The sequence below is a fragment of the Takifugu rubripes genome, chromosome 15, assembly GCF_901000725.2.
Source record: "Takifugu rubripes chromosome 15, fTakRub1.2, whole genome shotgun sequence".
NCBI classification, from domain to species: domain Eukaryota; kingdom Metazoa; phylum Chordata; class Actinopteri; order Tetraodontiformes; family Tetraodontidae; genus Takifugu; species Takifugu rubripes.
Window position 1 is genome coordinate 13,990,658 of NC_042299.1, and position 9,164 is coordinate 13,999,821.

Genomic DNA, 9,164 nt, shown 5'->3' on the forward strand with positions numbered 1-9,164 from the left:
TGCGGCTCTTTATGGGAATATTTAAGCTACACAATAGCATCATTTGTTGGTATTTTAATGACGTGAGCAGAGACAAACATTTTTATTGAATTTTTTTTTTTTTATTTAAAAAAAATGAAGAGTAAGAGGGTGTTAAATGGTCATAACGTCATCATGGGATGAAACACAGCTTGTCGGATATAGGGAATCTGTAACTAGTCTATAGCGTCAGAGAGGTGGTTGTCTAACATGATCACATTCTGCAATCACACGTTTTTAACGCAATATTGACAGAGCTTAAGGAATTTGAAATTAGTCTAATTTAATTTAAAGGTTGCGTTTTTAAATAAACAGCAGGGCCTCGGAACAAAGAGGCCACGAAAGGAAGAATATTGAGAATACTGTATTGTAAGGTGAAACAGGAAGTGAATCAGTATTCTTGGTGGTGACGTCAGTGAAGACGTCAGTGAAGAGCTCTACAAGAGCTTCATAGTTGGAGCCATTATTGCTTTAACCATTTACAAAATAAGTAAAGAACCCAGAGAGAACCAGAAAAAAGAGCTTTGTTTAAAGTGTTGTTCTTCATTACTGGAGCATTTGTTTTAGCATCCAACAACACTCCACATCATCACTGTCATTTGTAGCAGGCGGCCCCTGTTTTCTTGTTCTACACTCCTTCCTGCTAATTGTCAGCAGAGGTGTTGCTGAAGTCACCTGAAAATGCCACAGAGCCTCAGGAAGAGCGAATTCTCCCATCTGTCGGGATGTTTCTTACGACCGTGACAGAAATGAAAAGAGACGCACGTTCGAACACTTCTCGAGACTCATTATTCGAAAGTGGCGCACACACCAACACACGCGCGTGCACACTAAAAATAATCAGTATGCTTCTGTTTTATTCCATTCTAGATCCTGAAATCAACCCCACCGATACACGTTCACTCCTGGTTTGAATAATTCCCTCTGAGAGGACTCACCCAAACGTCTGCTGCGTCCATCGGTGTCTCCTGCTTTTGGTCTTTCAGCTCTATTTGGTCCCTCTGCACTGAACAGTAACTAGGCCAAGGGCGAGCACCGGGCATCTAAACAGGCTAAATCTATGCAGAACAAGTGACCGGCTCAGTGAGCAGCCATAGCATGTCATTAATACTACATCACTGACATACTTCTCATGAAGCTATTTTAGTTTTTGCGGCGATAATGCAGGAACAAAGTGTTTTCGTTCAATAAGAATTTAAATTTTCTTCCAGTTAATTCGTGTTGGCATAGACGGGGGGGGGTTAATTTTAGCATTGTTTTAGCGATGTAAAAAAAATACTGCTAGTCTTGCTGGCCTCTACTTAGAAGAGATTCCAAAATATCAGCGGGTGTGAGCAGCGGGAGGCCGTTTCTGAGCCCCCCACAGGTGTCTGCATGTTTGCTCCAGGTAGTGTCCTGTTTTTGTGTCTCTTTGTGAAGATTCTGGCAGCTGCGAGCACAACGACTGCAACTTTCCGGAGGTTTGAACCATCAGGTAATGAATGTGACACACCAGCCTCCCCTGGGTTAATATCGTCAATATCATTTTGCTTCTCTCTATAAATGTGTGTATATTCTCTATAAATGTGATATGCGCCATTTCCTGTCTCCTTGCAAAATTATGTTATGTAATTTGATCTTCAAAGAATATGAAGAATTATTTATTACTGTGGTGACTGCAGATTCTCAGATCTGTGGAACACAGAGGGGGAAAATATTCAACATATTTACCAGATATGCAATGATTTTAGGGCTGGATTTAATCTGTCCCTCACTGCAGCGCTGATACCCGCAGCTAATAACAATAGTGATAATATCTAGTCTGGAGTAACCTGGTGCAATAAAACCTGATGTGTGCCAGAATATCCGTCTGTGCTCTGTTGATGTGTAAACTGGCATGTTTGTGGTTGCTTTGAGACCAGAAAACGGCACCATAGGGCCTAAAAAGGCATCGGAAGTGTAAGATGGTTCCTTTTGTTGGTGAAAAGACGAGTTGATATACTGTTAATAGCAGAAAACTGAGGGAATTTGAATGTAAATACGCCACATTATTGGATTCCAGTGTATCGCGGCCTCATACTGACAGGAAGAAGCTTGTCAAAGATTTTTATGTGAACAATTCACGCTGTTCAAATGTTCTAAAAGTGTTTGTAGTTTGTTTGCAACTGTCAGACTAGAAAAGCTATTAAAGATGTGTGTTTTGGGGTCTTTGAGGCTGATGAGTAAATTTAACCAGGATAAAGAGCGAGGCCGGTATTTGCATTTAATTAAGTGTATAAAATAAACACAAACGCTTATTTGTGACTGTAGACGTAATCTTTCAGCAGCTTAAGGAGCTCGTCTGGCAGTGCCAACATGAAGCAGCATGCCTCGCACATTAGTGATGAGTCACTCGTGAATAATCCAATTCTTTCAAACAGCAAAATAGGGGGGAAAAAAGCTGTTGAAATTGCTGAACATTGTTCGGGGCATGAGCGGTTCATGCTAAATGATGAAGACCGTGCCTCCAATCTTCATGTCATGCCTTCTGAGGAGCATTTAAAAAGACATCATCTGAGCTGATTAGACGTCACTAATAAAGAGCAGGTTTTCTGCCAGCAGACGGAGGGAACATTAAAATCGAACTCTCCCAGCAGATACGTCAGAGAAACGTTGGACGTGCCAGCCTTCCACGGAGAGCAGAGGCAGAGACGCGTGGGTGTTCTACACATACCGCCGCTCTGACTAACACATCGCTCAAAGATCCATTTACTTTTCAAGGTTGCTTGCTGATTACATCTAAATGTCAAACGCATCAAACCTACATGAAAAGAAGGCCAAATAGTTTTACATTTTCAGCCACGGATATTCAAAGCCACCTGAACAGCCCTATTGTGCATGCTACTGGCAGCGCTGGCAGCCTGGTGAAGGAGTGAAAGAACCACAGAGATGGTGAACAAGGTGTTTTCCATCATGACTAATGCTAGTCTACAGCAGCTGGTTAGCTTGCAGCAACCTGCCGTTTCTGCCGCCCAAACCAACTTGTTGTTGCATTTTAAGCAAGAGCAGCATGTTAATACTAGTTCACACTGGGTTGTATTAGTGAGAACCTTTCACATTATTTTACAGCAAAGAAAAGCATTAAATACTTTGATCTAACTGCACATGCATACGTTTTTATTATTATTGTTATTATGGCGGATATGAGTTATGCATTAATGTTTTGATTTTTCATTCAAACTGCTGCCACTTTAGCATTCAGTAATATAAGAGATCCAAACATATCACAAACTTAATCCTTAGACATTGTGGTCAGTCTTATTGTTGGATCAGCTCGCCATCATCTGGCTAGTGTGGGTACTACAACACATTAACGCTGGTTCATCATTTAATTTAAACATTTGATTTTTCAACATCAACATATTAATAAAACGTGTGCAAAACCTGTCATAAGTGCGATGTAGGCCTGATAAAGAAGATATGTTCCAACTTCGACTAATACTCAGAAGACATTTTAACGTGTAACAGTACAAACATCATACATTAATTGATATCACTTGAAACTTGGGACTTTTAAATGGCAACTCAGTTTCCTGTTTATATGAGTGCTGGCTGCCGGTAGCTGTGAACAGGATTGTGTCGAGTCGAGCCTTTTGACTGAAGTGTTTTGATAGTGCTTGATTGTAAAAACTCTGCACGTAGGAGTTGCTCTGAATTGCATAGTGCAAACCCCAGGTTGCTCTGAATTGTTATATGAGCTTACACAAATATATTCACTTTTTTGCCCCTCAAAATGAGCCTGAGAGCACAAAGGGAATGATTTAATGCTGTGGAAATACATTAGAGTGGCCACAGTTGGGGACTTGGACTCGAGTGTCGCCAGCATGAACTGAGCACTGTGAGGTGATGTCACACAGATGGAATTTAAACAATGCAGAGGAGCAAGTTGTATCGCTTGTGCTGTCCTTCAAAGTGGAGGCGCTCGGTGATTATGAAAGATTGTGTCTGCTTCTTTATTTCAGGTGATTATTGCTCCGTGACTCCCACTCCCAGAGCAGAACCACACAGTCGAGTTTCAGAACCTCGCTTGAAAAATGTAAAACTCTTCCTTTTAAACCGCCGTGTGATGAGCTCACTCAGCCAGATATTAAACACTCTGTTTGAGATTCTATTAGGATGTTTTGCAAAACATGAAATGCGTTTTGAATGGCAATGTTTTGTCTCCTTGCTGTTCTGCAGAGGTCAGAACTGTCTCGGATATCGATCGGGAAGAAAATGTAGTGGATTTTCCCCTACGCTAGAACACTCAAACTTATGCTTCTATCAAGTCAATATACCTATGCCAGTGTCAAACGAATCAGAGTGCGGGGATACCACAACAGGGTCGAATGATGAGTCAGGTTCAGCTGATTCACGATCCAAATGATGATTTATTGCAGATCCACAATTCACCATCCATGAGAAGTAGCCCGGGCTAAGTCTGATCTTTGACAAAAATTGCCCTTCTTTTATACTATTTGGAGCCTGGGGCTACCCCGCCCCGGACTCCTCCTTCTGGTTAGCTATTTTTTACTCATTTTCCACCATTAAGTACCGTTTATTACACTTATCAGAAGTCAGGTGTACCTTACATGGTTTTTTTTAATCGGCACCTTCCTGTTCAAACAGGCAGCCTCCCATCTTTTGTTTAACCCTCTGATAACTTTCCCGGACTTCCCATCTCATAGCAAACATTCACTACAGTGACATGTGTACATCAAATAGTGACATGCATACATACAGCAGGTGTTCAAACAGTGACAATGACTCGTATACATTTCTCATACGCTTTTCCTGTCTAATCATTATGACTCGTATACATTTCTCATACGCTTTACCTGTCTAATCATTATGACTCGTATACATTTCTCATACGCTTTACCTGTCTACTCATTAACTAAAAGGGTCTATCCATTGCACTCATTAACTACGACGGTATACTCATTAGATCAAAGGTTAAATACAACAACCACACATTCTGCCTCTGTTGCCTTATGCCTGTTACCCTTTTTCACTACAAACCGTCAGCCACCTCCTGCATGTAGATGGCATCAAACCGGAATACCAGATACGTGTTGTGGAAAATTTCTTTATGTCTGTCCGGTGAGAGCGAAATGAAGATGATTCAGATCAGAGAAACAATAATGTGAGTATTTGATTTGAAGTCTCATAGACAGAGTGGAATGCAGACTGAGTGAGAGTGTGCTGAGGTGCTGCAATCTCGGAGCTTTTATCCTTGTCCTCGCACCTCACCTTGGGCTTTTTCCACAACTGGCTAAACAACGGCACCATTTAGATGCAGTTGACAAACGTTGCAACAGATGTCTCTGTCTCAGACCATTTGGTGTATTCCATACATGGCTTCAGCCACATCTGGGGATGTTCTCACCCTCACAGATAAACAGGAGGCTGTTGGATTGCAATACCTCTCGTGTGTCACTGCCAATCCGCGTGTTCTTTAAATGAAGACTTCAAGTAAACAAATGTCAATTTCAAAATGTATTTAGCAAACAGAATCAATTCAAGATACAAATATTACAGAGCTCTGGGCCAGTTCATAACCCTAGCAACAACAAGTCAATTGTCAGGGCATGAAGTCTGACGACCTAACTATCCCTTGGCCCAGTCTTTTATAGAAAGATATATGTAAATTATTGATGCTAATTCAGTCCAATCCAGTCCTTCTTCTTGGATGACCCCATCTTCTTCTTCCAGCCTCCTTTGGTGTTGGTGCGGTCCTTCTTCTCCATTATCTTCCCCAGATGGCCAGGTCAGAGGTCATTCCTGCCAAGGAACTTATCAACACCAGTAAACTACGTTGTCATGTTTTACGATGGGGGTCTACCATTTCCTGTCTGCCTGGCTCCAACTGTCTGAACAGTATTCAGGTCAAGGAAGGGTCAACTGACTTGCTTATGTGTATTCCTACTAAAGAGTATATAGTATTCCTAACTTCTAAACTAACTGTAACATAAAACAAAAACATATAGTATAACACATGCTAATAAGATAAAAGATGCTAACAAGATAAAATAATTCTCTTCAAGGCCTATGTCCGAAGCCATAGCATTTGCGCCTACAGCTAAAGTACATTTTCAAACAGCAATAATTAACTCTAACACATGGAGGAGATAATCAGAATGTCATTTGAGCAAAATTAAGTGCAGCACAGAGACATACAATGAGAATCTATAAAGGGCCCGAGTGATGCATTAATATTCACGATACATACAAAGTAAATTCAGTGAATTTGCTCTTTTAGAAACACAAACACTAAGGCAATTTTGTTTAGGGCAATTAAAAGTGTCAGAGAAAGCAGGAAAATGTATTTCATACAGTCTAGTTGAAATAAGGAGAAGTGAACTTAAATGGAATTAGCCTCAGTTGCTGAGGGGGGAGGAATGACAAGGCGGGGAGCTGAGGACGAAGCTGCAGAGAGCAGGGGACATTATCCCTGTATCAGCCTCAAAGCTGACAGACAAGTGCGGCCTTTTAATCATTTACAGCACCACTTGGACCACCATCCAGAGCAGACAGCACTGCGCTTGCTCGTTGATGCCACCTTAAAGTACCTCCAGAAGAGACCGGGCGGAGGTGGAACCGGTTTAACGCGACACACGTATGGATTCTGGGGGAGGCCGCCACATGGCACTGTAGGAAAATTCATGCAAAGACTCAAATTAAGACCGCGGCCACATGCAAACGCGGAACAAAGAGACAGCAGAAGTGATGTCACGGCATAAATGAAAACACATGAAAAATGACATGTGATGTGATTTCTTTATTTATTTTGGTGACTATTTCTGTCTGACGAGTTGCTTCCCACTGTGTCGGTGTCAAGAAGATGAGAACGGCTTTGGTTGTGTTGTTGAATTGGCAGGTTCATGATGCACAAAAGGTAAAGGTAAAACATTAATGTTCCAGCAGCTCCATGACAGCAAATTCTAAGAATATTTTAATAAAGAGAACTATTGGCTGTCCCAGCAATCCATCACTTTTCATAATTTATTGCTATCTGCTGTGCCTGCTTGTGTTTTGTTTGCTTATGTTTTATTTATTTGCATACATATTTTTTTTCAAATGGCAGTCTGATGAGCTCTCTCAGCTGGATTAAACACTTTGTTTAAGCAATTTCGACTTCTTTGTAATCCAAACCTCACATTTCCTGTAACAATTGTGTGGCAAATTAGCATAAGCGCACATTCAGGAATCCTCGAGACTTGTTGATTTATAAGCAGTCCTACCATAAAAGAATAAACCAGCGTAACGGTGACAGATGGTCCGTGTTTCGTGGTGCAACAACGCTAGACTTTTGTATGGTAACCATTTTTTGATTTGCAAACTCTTGGATGGAAAAAAGAGGCATCCCAACCCATGAAGGATGAGAAAAACATGCAAATATGTGAGAAAAAAGACTGTTTTCTCTCACATCTTGCTTTTCTGTGATCACTTTGTGAGAGTTTCAGAGAAACACGTAACATGTTGTCACAGATATGCAGTGGTTACAAAAACTAGTTATTTTAGGCACCGTAATTGACACATTAAGAGCTTACCAAAGCAAAGATGAATCCTAACAAAGTCACATTATTCTGATTTTGTTGTTTCTGCGTCTAAAGATGAGACGTGTGTAACTCTCTGTATTCCAAAGTTGTAGTCTGCAACAAAGTGTTGCAAGACTCGGCTACTTTGTTGGTGATTTTAAATACGGGGACCATTCTTATCATCTCTCTTCACCCTAAACCTTGCAGAGGACTTTGTTTTGTAGAGAACTAAAAGTATGTCAGACATCAGACATTGTTGCAGCTGCTGGCTGCTATTCTCATCTGATTTACAGAGGGTGTGAACTGAAAACAGGTTCAGGTTGTCAGGCTGGATAAGATGCAACACAAACAGTTTCAGTCGGCAGGAAAACAAATGCACCGTGTTCTCTGCAGTTATATGACTTTATTTGTTCCTTCTTGTGGCGCATACTTGATTAAACAACACCAACCTCCATTTTGTTTAAGGTTAAAAAACAAACACTAAAACATTTGTGGTTAGCATTATTGCTGGATCCCATGTTAATGTGACTGTTTTCGTTGAACTTCCTTTTCACAAATACATCTTAAAGCACTTAAAAACGTGATTCATTTCCCTATAATAACCGTCATTACTCCCCACGCACGGCCCGCGCTTGAGTCAGTTTAACCTTGTGCAATATGACCCGGCCGTTATAATAAAGATCACAAGGATCGAACATTGCGGAGTTTCGACGAACAAATATGCAGATGAAACTCGGGATCGGGTGGCAAAGAAGCGCATTAAGGCCGCCGGTGGTTTTCTGGTTAAACTAGGTCAAAAGAGTGACGAAAGTGTGTCCTCCGGTGAACCCGCCGCATTAAATCCACATCGCAGTCCTGCAGATGGCGCGCAAAGGCAAGCGGGTGCCCCGGGTGCTCGCCACCGTGCACACGCAACAATATCCATATGGAGCCTTCCCCGCATTCGAGATGGCGATTATTTGAAGCAACACCTCTTTCTCCGCCATCGCTGGACAACCCTAAACACAACGTGCTGCTTTCACGGGGGAGGGGAATGATAGGAAAAAAAGAAGAAATAAAATAAAGTTTAGAAGGCTGCAGGGCGGAGCAGCTGGGGAGGCAGGGCGAAGTATGGTGTCACAGTAGCTGCAGGCGAGTAACCTTAGCTGACCTCTTTGTCGGAGAAAGCTTATTTTACAGTACGTAGAAGTGTTTATGTTTGACGCTGTTTCCTGAATACAACGGAATAGAAACTTTCCATCTGAGGCTCGATCATTTTCCGCGAACTAGTGAAAGCGTGCACACACACACACACACGCACACACACACACACCTGTCACTGTCTAGACATGGAGGGGGCATTAAGGCGGTGGGTGGGGGAGGGGGGCGTCCCACATGACCCATTACTGCTTTATTCTGTGCCAGCCTGAACGTATCTCAAGGCGTTGGATAATGACTAAAAAAAAAATCAACAACAATAAGAAGAAAGCAATTGCTTTCCCAAATCTGATTGGCCGGTTAAACCGACGCGATTTCCCCCCCTGCTCGCTAACTCGAGGTCAGCTCGGGACGATAAAAAATAAATAAATGAGAAAATAGAAATGCGTAGAAAGTAGAAAACGGGGCAGA

At 41.8% G+C, this 9,164-nt stretch overlaps 1 long non-coding RNA gene across 1 annotated transcript; it reads right to left on the reverse strand.

The window, feature by feature from the left end:
• Window positions 1-4,391: 4,391 nt before the first annotated feature.
• LOC115252659 (uncharacterized) lies at window positions 4,392-4,985 on the reverse strand. The gene is made up of 2 exons (XR_003890983.1): window positions 4,898-4,985; window positions 4,392-4,853 (listed from the first exon to the last, which is right to left on the reverse strand). It is a non-coding gene; the product is annotated as an uncharacterized lncRNA (long non-coding RNA).
• Between the last annotated feature and the right edge of the window lie 4,179 nt (window positions 4,986-9,164).